Source organism: Pristiophorus japonicus, chromosome 1 (genome assembly GCF_044704955.1).
Source record: "Pristiophorus japonicus isolate sPriJap1 chromosome 1, sPriJap1.hap1, whole genome shotgun sequence".
NCBI lineage: Eukaryota > Metazoa > Chordata > Chondrichthyes > Pristiophoridae > Pristiophorus > Pristiophorus japonicus.
The window spans coordinates 440761849-440777452 of NC_091977.1; the positions used below are offsets into that span (position 1 = coordinate 440761849).

Consider the following 15604-nt stretch of genomic DNA (forward strand, 5'->3'; position numbering starts at 1 on the left):
TTCTTCCTGTCAGAAATTATTGATCCTTGTACTGCTGCAGTTGCGATGTTTCCAATGCTCTCACATAGCACTCAACGTTCTCACATACACAACTGGCTCTTTAAAAGTGGCCAATTGGCAACTCGGAGCTGTATTGAGCATGTGCGTCCTTGCAATGATGTCAAAAAAGTAACTTTTTTTCCCCGCGCATGCGCAGAAAGTGCGGCATCGATTTTCGCCGCAAACGGCAGTCTCCACCCCCCCGAGACAACTGGACATGCTGCACGGCGCCAAATTCAAATTATTTCTGGCCTAGAAAAACGGGCGGAACTCTGGCAATACGCCAGAAAACGGGCTTGGGGAAAATTGAGCCCTATGTTACATAAGAAATAATAGCAGGAGTCGGTCATACGGCCCCTCGAACCTGCTCCGCCATGTAATACGATTACGGCTGATCCGATCATGGACTCAGGTCCACTTTCCTGCCTGCTCTCCATAACCCCTTATTCCCTTATTGATTAAGAAACTGTCTATCTCTGTCTTAAATTTATTCAATGACCCAGCTTCCACAGTTCTCTGAGGCAGGGAATTCCACAGATTTACAACCTCCTGAGAGGAGAAATTCCTCCTCATCTCAGTTTTAAATGGGCGGCCCTTATTCTAAGATTATGCCCCCTAGTTCTAGTCTCCCCTATCAGTGGAAACATCCTCTCTGCATCCACCATGTCAAGCCCCCTCATAATCTTATACGTTTCGATCAGATCACCTCTCATTCTTCTGAATTCCAATGAGTACAGGCCCAACCTACTCAATCTTTCCTCATAAATCAATCCCCTCATCTCCGGAATTAACTAGTGAACCCTCTCTGAACTGCCTCCAAAGCCAGTATATCCTTTCTTAAATATGGAAACCAAAACTGCACGCAGTATTCCAGGTGTGGCCTCGCCAATACCATGTATAACTGTAGCAAGACTTCCTTGCTTTTATACTCCATCCCCTTTGCAATAAAGGCCAAGATTCCATTGGCCTTCTGATCACTTGCAGTACCTGCATACTATTCTTTTGCGTTTCATGCACAAGTACCCCCAGGTCTTGCTGTACTGCTGTACTTTGCAATTTTTCTTCATTTAAATAATAACTTGCTGTTTGATTTTTTCTGCCAAAGTGCATAACCTCACACTTTCCAACATTATACTCCACCTGCCAAATTTTTGCCCACTCACTTAGCCTGTCTGTGTCCTTTTGCAGATTTTTTGTGTCCTCCTCACACATGGCTTTTCCTCCCATCTTTGTATCGTCAGCAAACTTGGCTACTTTATACTCGGTCCCTTCTTCCAAGTCATTAATATAGATTGTAAATAGTTGGGGTCCCAGCACTGATCCCTGCGGCACCCCACTAGTTACGGATTGCCAACTAGAGAATGAACCATTTATCCTGACTCTCTGTTTTCTGTTAGTTAGCCAATCCTCTATCCATGCTAATATATTACTCCCAACCCTGGGAACTTTTATCTTGTGCAGTAACCTTTTATGTGGCACCTTGTCAAATGCCTTCTGGAAGTCCAAATACACCACGTTCATGGTTCCCTTTTATCCACCCTGTTTGTTACATCCTCAAAGAATTCTAGCAAATTTGTCAAACATGACTTCCCTTTCATAAATCCATGCTGACTCTGCCTGACTGAATTATACTTTTCCAAATGTCCTGCTACTGCTTCTTTAATAATCGAATCCCAACCTTTTCCCAACCACAAATGTTAGGCTAACTGGTCTATAGTTTCTTGCTTTTTGTCTGCCTCATTTTTTAAACAGGGGTTTTATAATTGCAGTTTTCCATTCTGCTGGGACCTCCCCAGAATCCAGGAAATTTTCGTAAATTACAACCAATTCATCCACAATCCCTGCCGCAACTTCTCTTAAGACCCTAGGATGCAAGCCATCAGGTCCAGGGGATTTATCTGCCTTTAGTCCCATTATCTTACTGAGTACCTTAGTGATTGTGATTGTTTTAAGTTCCTCCCTCCCTATAGCCCCTTGACTATCCACTATTGGGATATTGTTAGTGCCTTCGACCGTAAAGACTGATACAAAATATTTGTTCAGAATTTCTGCCATTTCCATGTTCCCCATTACTAATGTCCCGGTCTTGTCCTCTAAGGGACCAACATTTACTTTAGCCAACCTTTTCCTTTTTATATACCTGTAGAAACTCTTGCTATCTCTTTTTATATTTCATGCTAGTTTACTTTCATAGTCTATCTTCCCTTTTTCACTCATTTTTTTTAAGTAATTTTTTGCTGGCTTTTAAAAGCTTCCCAATCTTCTGTCCTCCCACTAGTTTTGGCCACTTTGTGTGCCCTTGTTTTTAATTGGATACTGTTATATGTGTAAACCTGTAAATACCTTGTTTAACCACCAGAGGGCTCATCCCCTGGAGTCCCAAGGGATGACACAATCTCTTGGGAGCACCTGTTCATAAGGGGGCCTCACAGGCTGGAGAGGCACTCTGGAGACCTATAATAAAGAACTACGGTCACACATTACTTTAAACTTGCAGTATCTGGTCAGATTCTTTATTTAAGACATAACAACTGCCGATGAGATACAGATGAACAACCCCACCGCAACAATGCAGAGAACCGTGGGCATCCTGGAGAAATTTTCGGAGGGAGATGATTGGGAAACCTTCGTGGAGCAACTCGACCAATACTTCGTGACCAATGAGCTGGAATGAGAAGCGAACGCTGCCAAACGAAGGGCGATGCTCCTCACTGTTTGCGGGGCACCAACGTATGGCCTCATGAAAAATCTGCTCACTCCAGCAAAACCCACAGAGAAGTCATACGATGATTTATGCACACTGGTCCTGGAGCAGCTAAACCTGAAGGAAAGCGTTCTGATGGCGAGGTACCGGTTCTACACCTACAAGAGGTCTGAAGACCAGGAAGTGGCGAGCTACGTCGCCGAGCTAAGGTGCCTTGCGAGACATTGCGAATTTGTAGGACACTTAGAGCACATGCTCAGGGTCTTCTTTGGACTTGGCATTGGATATGAAGTAATACTTCGCAAACTTTTGACTGTAGAGACCCCAACCTTGAGTAAAGCCATAGCGATAGCCCAGACGTTCATCGTCACCATTGACAATACCAAACAAATCTCTCAGTACTGTGAATAAAGTAATGTTGTTTTCGAATCGTAATGTACAGGGCAGGACTCGCATGCCTCCAGCTGCACCTCCGCAGATGTCTCAGAGTCCACCATCAAGGGTGGTGAATGCAAGGCCATTAACACCATGTTGGCGCTGTGGAGGTGATCATCGTTTCCATTCATGCCGCTTCAACGGAAACGACTGCAAGGGCTGTGGAACAATGGGACACTTCCAACGTATGTGCAGGCGCGCTGCAAATCCTGCTGACCCTGCAAGCCACCATGTTGCAGAGGAAAAGAGATCCACAATGGACCACGATGAACCAGAGCCTCAGACTGAGGAGGCAGAGGTTTATGGGGTGCACACATTTACCACAAAGTGTCCCCCGATAATGCTGAAGGTTGAATTAAATGGACTCCCAGTGTCAATGGAGCTGGACACCGGTGCGAGCCAGTCCATAATGAGCAAAAAGACTTTCGATAAATCGTGGTGCAGCAAGGTGTCAAGGCCAGTCCTGACTCCCATTCGTACTAAACTGAGAATGTACACAAAGGAACTGATTCCCGTAATGGGCAGTGCTACCGTAAAGGTCTCCTACGGTGAAGCGGTGCTCACTTTACCACTCTGGGTGGTACCGGGCGATGGCCCCACGCTGTTCGGCAGGAGCTGGCTGGGAAAGATATGCTGGAACTGGGACGACATCCCAGCGCTCTCGTCCGTCGACGACACTTCATGTGCCCAGGTCCTAAACAAGTTCCCCTCATTGTTCGAACCGTGCATCGGGAAGTTCCAAGGAGCAAAAGTGCAGATCCACTTGATTTCGGGGACGCGACCCAATCATCACAGGGCGAGAGCAGTACCGTACATGATGAGAGAGAGGGTGGAGATCGAGCTGGACCGGCTGCAATGAGAGGGCATCATTTCGCCGATCGAATTCAACGAGTGGGCCAGTCCGGTTGTTCCAGTCCTCAAGGAAGACGGCAGCGTCAGAATCTGTGGTGATTACAAAGTAACTATCAATCGTTTCTCCCTGCAGGATCAATACCCGCTACCAAAGGCAGACGACCTATTTGCGATGCTGGCGGGAGGAACACCGTTCACGAAGCTGGACTTGACCTCGGCCTACATGACACAGGAGCTGGAGGAATCATCGAAGGGCCTCATCTGCATCAACACGCACAAAGGTCTCTTCATTTACAACAGATGCCCGTTTGGGATTTGATCAGCCGTGGCAATATTCCAGAGGAACATGGAAAGCTTACTGAAGTCGATCCCGCGCACCGTTGTCTTCCAGGACAACATCTTGGTTAGAGGTCGGGACACCGTCGAGCACCTGCAGAACCTGGAGGAGGTTCTTAGTCGGCTTAAGCGTGTTGGACTCAGGTTAAAAAACTCGAAGTTCATTTTCCTGGCACCTGAAGTGGATTTCCTGGGGAGAAGAATCGCGGTGGACGGCATCAAGCCCACCGATTCGAAGACAGAGGCAATCAAGAACGTACCAAGTCCACAGAACGTGACGGAGCTGCGGTCGTTTCTAGGACTACTGAACTACTTTGGTAACTTCTTACCCTCTTAGCACACTGTTAGACCTACTGCACTCTTTACTGCGTAAAGGAGATGAATGGGTATGGGGTAAAAGCCAAGAAAATGCCTTTGAGAAAGCTAGGAAACTGTTATGCTCAAACAAATTGCTTGTGTTGTATGATCCATGTAAGTGTTTGGTATTAGCATGTGATGCATCGTCATACGGTGTAGGGTGTGTAATGCAACAAGCTAATGAATCTGGGAAATTGCAACCGGTTGCTTATGCATCCAGAAGTCTGTCTAAGGCTGAGAGGGCCTACAGCATGATCGAAAAAGAAGCGTTAGCGTGTGTTTCGGGGGTAAAGAAAATGTATCGCTATCTGGATTGAATGGGATGGGATTGAAGGCCGATAAATCCCCAGGGCCTGATGGACTGCATCCCAGAGTACTTAAGGAGGTGGCCTTGGAAATAGTGGATGCATTGACAGTCATTTTCCAACATTCCATTGACTCTGGATCAGTTCCTATAGAGTGGAGGGTAGCCAATGTAACCCCACTTTTTAAAAAAGGAGGGAGAGAGAAAACAGGGAATTATAGACCGGTCAGCCTGACATCGGTAGTGGGTAAAATGATGGAATCAATTATTAAGGATGTCATAGCAGTGCATTTGGAAAGAGGTGACATGATAGGTCCAAGTCAGCATGGATTTGTGAAAGGGAAATCATGCTTGACAAATCTTCTGGAATTTTTTGAGGATGTTTCCAGTAGAGTGGACAAGGGAGAACCAGTTGATGTGGTATATTTGGACTTTCAGAAGGCGTTCGACAAGGTCCCACACAAGAGATTAATGTGCAAAGTTAGAGCACATGGGATTGGGGGTAGTGTGCTGACATGGATTGAGAACTGGTTGTCAGACAGGAAGCAAAGAGTAGGAGTAAATGGGTACTTTTCAGAATGGCAGGCAGTGACTAGTGGGGTACCGCAAGGTTCTGTGCTGGGGCCCCAGCTGTTTACACTGTACATTAATGATTTAGATGAGGGGATTAAATGTAGTATCTCCAAATTTGCGGATGACACTAAGTCGGGTGGCAGTGTGAGCTGCGAGGAGGATGCTGTGAGGCTGCAGAGCGACTTGGATAGGTTAGGTGAGTGGGCAAATGCATGGCAGATGAAGTATAATGTGGATAAATGTGAGGTTATCCACTTTGGTGGTAAAAACAGAGAGACAGACTATTATCTGAATGGTGACAGATTAGGAAAAGGGGAGGTGCAAAGAGACCTGAGTGTCATGGTACATCAGTCATTGAAGGTTGGCATGCAGGTACAGCAGGCGGTTAAGAAAGCAAATGGCATGTTGGCCTTCATAGCAAGGGGATTTGAGTACAGGGGCAGGGAGGTGTTGCTACAGTTGTACAGGGCATTGGTGAGGCCACACCTGGAGTATTGTGTACAGTTTTGGTCTCCTAACCTGAGGAAGGACATTCTTGCTATTGAGGGAGTGCAGCGAAGGTTCACCACACTGATTCCCGGGATGGCGGGACTGACCTATCAGGAAAGACTGGATCAACTGGGCTTGTATTCACTGGAGTTCAGAAGAATGAGAGGGGACCTCATAGAAACATTTAAAATTCTGACGGGGTTAGACAGGTTAGATGCAGGAAGAATGTTCCCAATGTTGGGGAAGTCCAGAACCAGAGGTCACAGTCTAAGGATAAGGGGTAAGCCATTTAGGACCGAGATGCGGAGGAACTTCTTCACCCAGAGAGTGGTGAACCTGTGGAATTCTCTACCACAGAAAGTTGTTGAGGCCAATTCACTAAATATATTCAAAAAGGAGTTAGATGAGGTCCTTACTACTAGGGGGATCAAGGGGTATGGCGAGAAAGCAGGAATGGGGTACTGAAGTTGAATGTTCAGCCATGAACTCATTGAATGGCGGTGCAGGCTAGAAGGGCCGAATGGCCTACTCCTGCACCTATTTTCTATGTTTCTATGTTTCTATGTTCGGGCTCAAATTTGAATTGGAAACCGACCATAAACCACTTATATCCCTCTTTTCTGAAAGTAAGGGGATAAATACGCATGTATTGGCCCGCATCCTGAGATGGGCGCTCACGTTGTCCGTATACAACCACGCCATCCGCCACAGGCCAGGCACAGAAAACTGTGCCAATTCTCTCAGTAGGCTGCCATTGCCCACCACAGGGGTGGAGATGGCACAGCCCACAGATTTAGTTATGGTAATGGAAGCATTTGAGAGTGAGCAATCACCTGTTACCGCCCGACAGATTGGAACCTGGACCAGACAGATTTACTGTCCCTAGTAAAAAAACTCTGTGCTCAACGTGAGTTGGTCTAGTGTCCTGGTAGAGATGCAGGTAGAAATAAAGCCGTACCAGCGGCGCAGAGATGAAATGTCCATACAGGCAGATTGCCTCCTATGGGGTAATCTGGTAGTGGTGCCAAAAAAAGACAGGGACACTTTCATTAGTGACCTCCAAAGTACCCACCCAGGCATTGTAATGATGAAAGCAATAGCCAGATCCCATGTGTGGTGGCCCGGTATTGATGCAGACTAAGAGTCCTGCATGCAGAAATGTAACACATGTTCACAGTTAAGCAATGCATCCAGGGAGGCCCAACTAAGTTTATGGTCCTGGCCCTCCAAACCGTGGTCCAAGGTCCATGTCAACTATGCAAGCCCATTCTTGGGAAAAATATTCCTTGTGGTTGCAGATGCGTACTCCAAATGGATTGAATGTGAGATAATGTCAGCAAGCACATCCGCTGCCACCATTGAAAGCCTGCGGGCCATGTTTGCCACGCACGGCCTGCCTGATGTCCTTGTGAGTGACAATGGGCCGTGCTTCACCAGTGCCGAGTTCAAAGAATTCATGACCCCTAATGGGATCAAACATGTCACATCTGCCCCCTTTAACCCAGCGTCCAATGGTCAGGCAGAGCTTGAAGAGGGTAACTGAAGGCTTACTGTAGACTCGCCTAACCTGAGTCCTGCTTAGTTACCGCACAAGACCCCACTCGCTCACTGGGGTTCCCCCTGCTGAACTGCTCATGAAAAGGGCACTTAAGACAAGGCTCTCGTTAGTCCACCCTGATCTACATGAACAGGTAGAGAGCAGGCGGCTTCAACAGAATACATATCATGATCGCGCAAATGTGTCACGCGAAATTGAGATTAATGATCCTGTATTTGTGTTGAACTATGGACAAGGTCCCAAGTGGCTTCCCGGCACCGTCGTGCCAAAGAACGGAGTAGGGTGTTTCTGGTCAAACTTTCAAATGGACTCACCTGCTGAAAACACTTGGACCAAACCAAACTCAGATTCATGGACTATCCAGAACAACCCACAATAGACTACCTTTTTCGAACCCCCCAACACACACACACAAGTGGCAACCGACCCAGCGGTTGACCACGAAGCAGAACCCATCACCTGCAGCAGCCCAGCAGGACTCATCACTCCCAGCAGCCCTGCAAGGCACGTTGCACAGCAGCCCAGCGAGGGCCCAAGAAATGACTCACCAAAATCAGCATTTGCACCGAGACGATCAGCCAGGGAAAGGAAGGCCCCAGATCGACTCACATTGTAAATAGTTACACTATTGACTTTGGGGGGGCGGGGGGGGAGTGTTATATATGTAAACCTGTAAATACCTTGTTTAACCACCAGAGGGTTCATCCACTGGAGTCCCAAGGGATCCCACAATCCCTTGGGAGTACCTATATATAAGGAGGCCTCACAGGCTTGAGAGGCACTCTGGAGACCTGTAATAAAGGACTACGGTCACACATTACTTTAAGCTTACAGTATCTGGTCAGATCCTCTATTCAAGACATAACAGATACCGTCCTTTATTTCTTTAGTTAGCCACGGATGGCTATCTTTTCTTTTATACCCTTTCCTCCTAACTGGAATATAATTTTCTTGAGAATTGTGAAATATCTCCTTAAATGTATGCCACTGTTCATCAACCGTCCTACACTTTAATCTATTTTCCCAGACCACTTTAGCCAACTCTGCCCTCATACCTTTGTAGTCTCCTTTATTTAAGCTTAGTACGCTGGTTTGAGATTCAACTTTTTCACCCTCCATCTGAATTTGGAATTCAACCATGCTATGATTACTCATTCCAAGGGGATCCTTTACTAGGAGATTATTTATTAATTCTGTCTCATTACACAGGACCAAATCTAAGATAGCCTGCCCACTGGTTGGTTCCATTACATACTGCTCAAGGAACCTGTCCCTTATGCACTCTATGAACTCTTCCTCAAGGCTACCCAGACCAAGTTGATTTGTCCAATCAATATGGAAGTTAAAATCACCCATGATTATTGCTGTTCCCTTTTTACAAGCCCCCACTATTTCCTGGCTATTGCTCCGACTAACAGAGTTGCTACTGTTCGGGGACCCATAGACTATGCCCACCAGTGACTTTTTCCCCTTATTATTCCTTATCTCCACCCAAACTGTTTCAACATCCTGATCATTTGAGCCAATATCATTTCTCACTCCAATGATTCCATCCTTTATCAACAGAGCTACCCCACCTCCTTTTCCTTTCTGTCTCTCCTTCCGGATTGTCAAGTACCCCTCAGTATTTAGTTCCCAGTCCTGGTCACCTTGCAACTATGTCTCTGTAATGGCTATCAGATCATACCCATTTGTATCTTTTTGCGCTGTCATCTATTTTGTTATGAATGCTACGTGCATTTAGACAAAGAGCCTTTAAATTTGTTTTTTTTACCCTTTTTTCCTGCTTGTTTCCTCCCTCCTTCAAACTCACTTTCTTTATTTTTGCTTGTTGTTGGTACCTACGTGGACCACAACAACTGGATCTTTCCCCTCCCACTCCAAGTTCCTCTCCAGCCTAAAGGAGATGTCTTTAACCTTTGCAGGCAACACAGCCTTTGGGACACGCTCTCGGCTGCAGGAAACAGTATTTCTATCCTACTAACCATACAGTCCCCTACCACTACCACATTTCTTTTTACTCCCCCAACTTGAATGACCTCTTGTACCACGGTACCACTCATACCGCATGGCGGAAACTGGGCACGTCGGCAGTTAAGATGGAGTGGGAAGCTTAGCTGCTGGCCTCCCTCCCCGATCCCGCTAACTGCAATTTTAAATTGCAGGTGCCAAGGACACTCACCCGAAGCTGGCAGGGTCATAGAAACATAGAAACATAGAAAATAGGTGCAGGAGTAGGCCATTCGGCCCTTCTAGCCTGCACCGCCATTCAATGAGTTCATGGCTGAACATGCAACTTCAGTACCCCATTCCTGCTTTCTCACCATACCCCTTGATTCCCCTAGTAGTAAGGACTTCATCTAACTCCTTTTTGAATATATTTAGTGAATTGGCCTCAACAACTTTCTGTGGTAGAGAATTCCACAGGTTCACCACTCTCTGGGTGAAGAAATTCCTCCTCATCTCGGTCCTAAATGGCTTCCCCCTTATCCTTAGACTGTGTCCCCTGGTTCTGGACTTCCCCAACATTGGGAACATTCTTCCTGCATCTAACCTGTCTAACCCCATCAGAATTTTAAACGTTTCTATGAGGTCCCCTCTCATTCTTCTGAACTCCAGTGAATACAAGCCCAGTTGATCCAGTCTTTCTTGATAGGTCAGTCCCGCCATCCCGGGAATCAGTCTGGTGAACCTTCGCTGCACTCCCTCAATAGCAAGAATGTCCTTCCTCAGGTTAGGAGACCAAAACTGTACACAATACTCCAGGTGTGGCCTCACCAAGGCCCTGTACAATTGTAGCAACACCTCCCTGCCCTTGTACTCAAATCCCCTTGCTATGAAGGCCAACATGCCATTTGCTTTCTTAACCGCCTGCTGCACCTGCATGCCAACCTTCAATGACTGATGTACCATGACACCCAGGTCTCGTTGCACCTCCCCTTTTCCTAATCTGTCACCATTCAGATAATAGTCTGTCTCTCTGTTTTTACCACCAAAGTGGATAACCTCACATTTATCCACATTATACTTCATCTGTCATGCATTTGCCCACTCACCTAACCTATCCAAGTCGCTCTGCAGCCTCATAGAATCCTCCTTGCAGCTCACACTGCCACCCAACTTAGTGTCATCCGCAAATTTGGAGATACTACATTTAATCCCCTCGTCTAAATCATTAATGTACAGTGTAAACAGCTGGAGCCCCAGCACAGAACCTTGCGGTACCCCACTAGTCACTGAAAAGTCCCCATTTACTCCTACTCTTTGCTTCCTGTCTGACAACCAGTTCTCATTCCATGTCAGCACACTACCCCCAATCCCATGTGCTTTAACTTTGCACATTAATCTCTTGTGTGGGACCTTGTCGAAAGCCTTCTGAAAGTCCAAATATACCACATCAACTGGTTCTCCCTTGTCCACTCTACTGGAAACATCCTCAAAAAATTCCAGAAGATTTGTCAAGCATGATTTCCCTTTCACAAATCCATGCTGACTTGGACCTATCATATCACCTCTTTCCAAATGCACTGCTATGACATCCTTAATAATTGATTCCATCATTTTACCCACTACCGATGTCAGGCTGACCGGTCTGTAATTCCCTATTTTCTCTCTCCCTCCTTTTTTAAAAAGTGGGGTTACATTGGCTACCCTCCACTCCATAGGAACTGATCCAGAGTCAATGGAATGTTGGAAAATGACTGTCAATGCATCCACTATTTCCAAGGCCACCTCCTTAAGTACTCTGGGATGCAGTCCATTAGGCCCTGGGGATTTATCGGCCTTCAATCCCATCAATTTCCCCAACACAATTTCCCGACTAATAAGGATTTCCCTTAGTTCCTCCTCCTTACTAGAACCTCCGACCCCTTTTATATCCGGAAGGTTGTTTGTGTCCTCCTCAGTGAATACCGAACCAAAGTACTTGTTCAATTGGTCCGCCATTTCTTTGTTCCCCGTTATGATTTCCCCTGATTCTGACTGCAGGGGACCTACGTTTGTCTTTACTAACCTTTTTCTCTTTACATATCTATAGAAACTTTTGCAATCCGTCTTAATGTTCCCTGCAAGCTTCTTCTCGTACTCCATTTTCCCTGCCCTAATCAAACCCTTTGTCCTCCTCTGCTGAGTTCTAAATTTCTCCCAGTCCCTGGGTTCGCTGCTATTTCTGGCCAATTTTATTTGCCACTTCCTTGGCTTTAATGCTATCCCTGATTTCCCTTGATAGCCACGGTTGAGCCACCTTCCCTTTTTTATTTTTACGACAGACAGGAATGTACAATTGTTGTAGTTCATCCATGCGGTCTCTAAATGTCTGCCATTGCCCATCCACAGTCAACCCCTTCAGTATCATTCGCCAATCTATCCTAGCCAATTCACGCCTCATACCTTCAAAGTTACCCTTCTTTAAGTTCTGGACCATGGTCTCTGAATTAACTGTTTCATTCTCCATCCTAATGCAGAATTCCACCATATTATGGTCACTCTTCCCCAAGGGGCCTCGCACAACGAGATTGCTAATTAATCCTCTCTCATTACACAACATCCAATCTAAGATGGCCTCCTCCCTAGTTGGTTCCTCGACATATTGATCTAAAAAACCATCCCTTATGCACTCCAGGAAATCCTCCTCTACCGTATTGCTTCCAGTTTGGTTAACCCAATCTATGTGCATATTAAAGTCACCCATTATAACTGCTGCACCTTTATTGCACGCACCCCTAATTTCATGTTTGATGCCCTCCCCAACATCACTACTACTGTTTGGAGGTCTGTACACAACTCCCACTAACGTTTTTTGCCCTTTGGTATTCTGCAGCTCTACCCATATAGATTCCACATCATCCAAGCTAATGTCCTTATGAACTATTGCCTTAATTTGCTCCTTAACCAGCAATGCTACCCCACCTCCTTTTCCTTTTATTCTATCTTTCCTGAATGTTGAATACCCCTGGATGTTGAGTTCCCAGCCCTGATCATCCTGGAGCCACGTCTCCGTAATCCCAATCACATCATATTTGTTAACATCTATTTGCACAGTTAATTCATCCACTTTATTGCGGATACTCCTTGCATTAAGACACAAAGCCTTCAGGCTTGTTCTTTTAACACCCTTTGTCCTTTTAGAATTTTGCTGTACAGTGGCCCTTTTTGTTCTTTGCCTTGGGTTTCTCTGCCCTCCACTTTTCCTCATCTCCTTTCTGTCTTTTGCTTTTGCCTCCTTTTTGTTTCCCTCTGTCTCCCTGCATTGGTTCCTATCCCCCTGGCATATCAGTCCTTCTTTAATGATGCGAATCGGGGTACGATAACATCATCAGGACTCGACTACTATTTTTACATTGGTCTACTGCGTTCCCATTAGGCTGGAGGCTGATAACCGGCAGAAGAGGCCTCTCATGATGAGTTTATTTTGTTTCTTTTTGGGGCCGCAGTTCTCGTCTGGGCCCTACGAGGTAAGTGCAGGCCTTCCCTGTACTGGATTCTACCCCTTCCCAAACTACTGACTGCCCAGAACCCCCAATAACCCCCGCCCCCACCCCACATGTACATGCGAGCTGTCAGATTTTGACAGTCGAGCAGACATTTCCCTCCGATTTCCTGGCTATCATGATTTAAATACATTAATTCGGTGTCCTGCATTTCCATGACGGGACACTCGGCCCAATATCTGCTGGCGTAAAAATGGCGGTGGACGCGTGAATGGTGGATTGTGGACTCGTTCCTTATATTTAAGTTTTTATTCCTCCCACGACCCTCTTCCACACGTTGTGGGACAGTAAAGTGCGTAACATTAAACATTTCTAAAACAGAAGGTATTAAAAATCTTCCCTTCAAACATGTACAGAATGTGGTAAAACAGAATGAACTTTTCCCTCCCCTTTTCTCGAAAGTGTCCATTACTTGCTGGAGTACGGTTTCACAGGAACTGCTTGCCATCTGGTGCCTTGCCTGAGCGGCCATTCTTCAGCTGGCAATTTGACGATGGGGCCGACACAGGCGAGCCTGTCCTATCCTCATTTGACATCCACATGCATGCACTTCCAGCTGGATAGTCTTTAGGAATGGGACCATTGGTTCACTCAACACTACTGTGATCTCTGACCTACATTGGTTCCCGGTCCAGCAATGCCTCGATTTTACAATTCTCATTCTTGTGTTCAAATCTCTTCATGGCCTCGTCCCACCCTGTCCTCCTCCAGCCCTACAACCCTTTGAGATATCTGCACTCCTCCAATTCTGGCCCCTTGCACATCCCCAATTTTAATCGCTTCACAATTGGCAGCCATGCCTTCAGCTGCCGAGGCCCTATGCTGTGGAATCCCCTTCTTAAACCTTTCTGCCTCTCTACCTCTTTTTTCTCCTTTAAGACGCTCCTAAAAATCTACCTCTTTCACCTGTTCTAATATCTCCTTATGTGGCTTGGTGTCAAATTTTGTTTGATAATGCTCCTGTGAGGTGCCTTGGGATCAAGAACATAATAATTAGGAGCAGAATAGGCCCTACTGCCCTTCGAGCCTACTCCGCCATTCAATAAATCATGGCTGATCATCAGCCTCAACTCCACTTTCCCGCCCGATCTCCATATCCCTTGATTCCCCTAGACTCTATCTATCTCAGACTATTACATGTTTTACTGCATTAAAGGCACTATATAAATGCAATTTGTTGTTTTAAATCCACCCGAGGGGCAAACTCAGTTTAACATCTCATCCAAAAGACAGTGCACCATTCCCTCAGTGCACTGGAGTGTCATCCTAGATTTTGTGCTCAAGTCCCTGGACCGTGATTTGAACTCAGGTGAGAGTGCCACCAATTGAATCACAGCTGACAATGACATGCGGGGAGGAAATAGCGATGGCCGATTGGGCCAGTATGACTGGCCAGGGGGTGGGTGTCTTTCGGTGGCAGGGTGACGGAGTAGCTCGTCTTCTTTTAATGTGGGGCCGGAAGGAGCGCTCCTGGTGCTGTGCTGGGTGAGGTGAGCACATAGCGAGTGAAGCACAGGCGAGTGAGGCACGGGCGAATGAGGCACGGGGCGAGTGAAGCACGGGCGAATGAGGCACGGGGCGAGTGAAGCACGGGCGAATGAGGCACGGGGCGAGTGAGGCACGGGCGAATGAGGCACGGGCGAGTGAGGCACGGGCGAATGAGGCACGGGGCGAGTGAAGCACGGGCGAATGAGGCACGGGGCGAGTGAGGCACGGGCGAATGAGGCACGGGCGAGTGAGGCACCGGGTGAGGCACAGGGCGAGTGAAGCACGGGGCGAGTGAGACACGGGGCGAGTAAAGCACGTGGCGAGTGAAGCACGGTGCGAGTGAGACACGGGGCGAGTAAAGCACGTGGCGAGTGAAGCACTGGACTAGTGCAGCACGGGGCGAATTCAGCACGGGGCGAGTTCTGCACTAGGCTGTTTGTAAATTGAAAATGGATCCTGCAAGACGTGCAGTATCCTAATTGAAATAAATGATTCTGCATTTACAGTATTCATAACGTGCACTACTGCTGCCGACACTTCTGCCTTATCCAATTTTGAGGGCGCCACACTTCTGGCCAAAAATGTGCACGGGTTTCCTGTCTGCCATATTAGGAGCATAGTAGGCCATTTTGCATGCAAAAAATGGGCACTGCGAGACTGAATTTCTTGGCCCTTAAATCCTAGATGACATTTTACTAGGGTTAAATAGCGTTACCTTTACAGCCAGCCATCTGCTTTCTCCATGTAGACTTCCTTCATATCGATAACAGCCCACTATTCACTGGTAATGAGGATGCTGCCAAATCTCACTGCTGTAGTGCTTCTTGTCTCATTACAATAACAAGACTAAGAAGGTATGTCAGCAGAAATACTGGAAAGAGGATTGAGATAGGTAGGGAAAGGTTTTCCCCCAATATTCTCCTTTTTTCTCCTCATCCGAAGAGCGTACAGGTTCTGGAGTAACATGAAAAACAGATGAT

The 15604-nt window shown here is 46.6% G+C and overlaps 1 protein-coding gene across 3 annotated transcripts in view; it reads left to right on the plus strand.

Annotated features, from left to right (window-relative positions):
- The window catches only part of greb1l (GREB1 like retinoic acid receptor coactivator), a 398395-nt gene that overhangs the window by 184910 nt on the left and 197881 nt on the right, over positions 1-15604 (plus strand). The window lies entirely within an intron of this gene.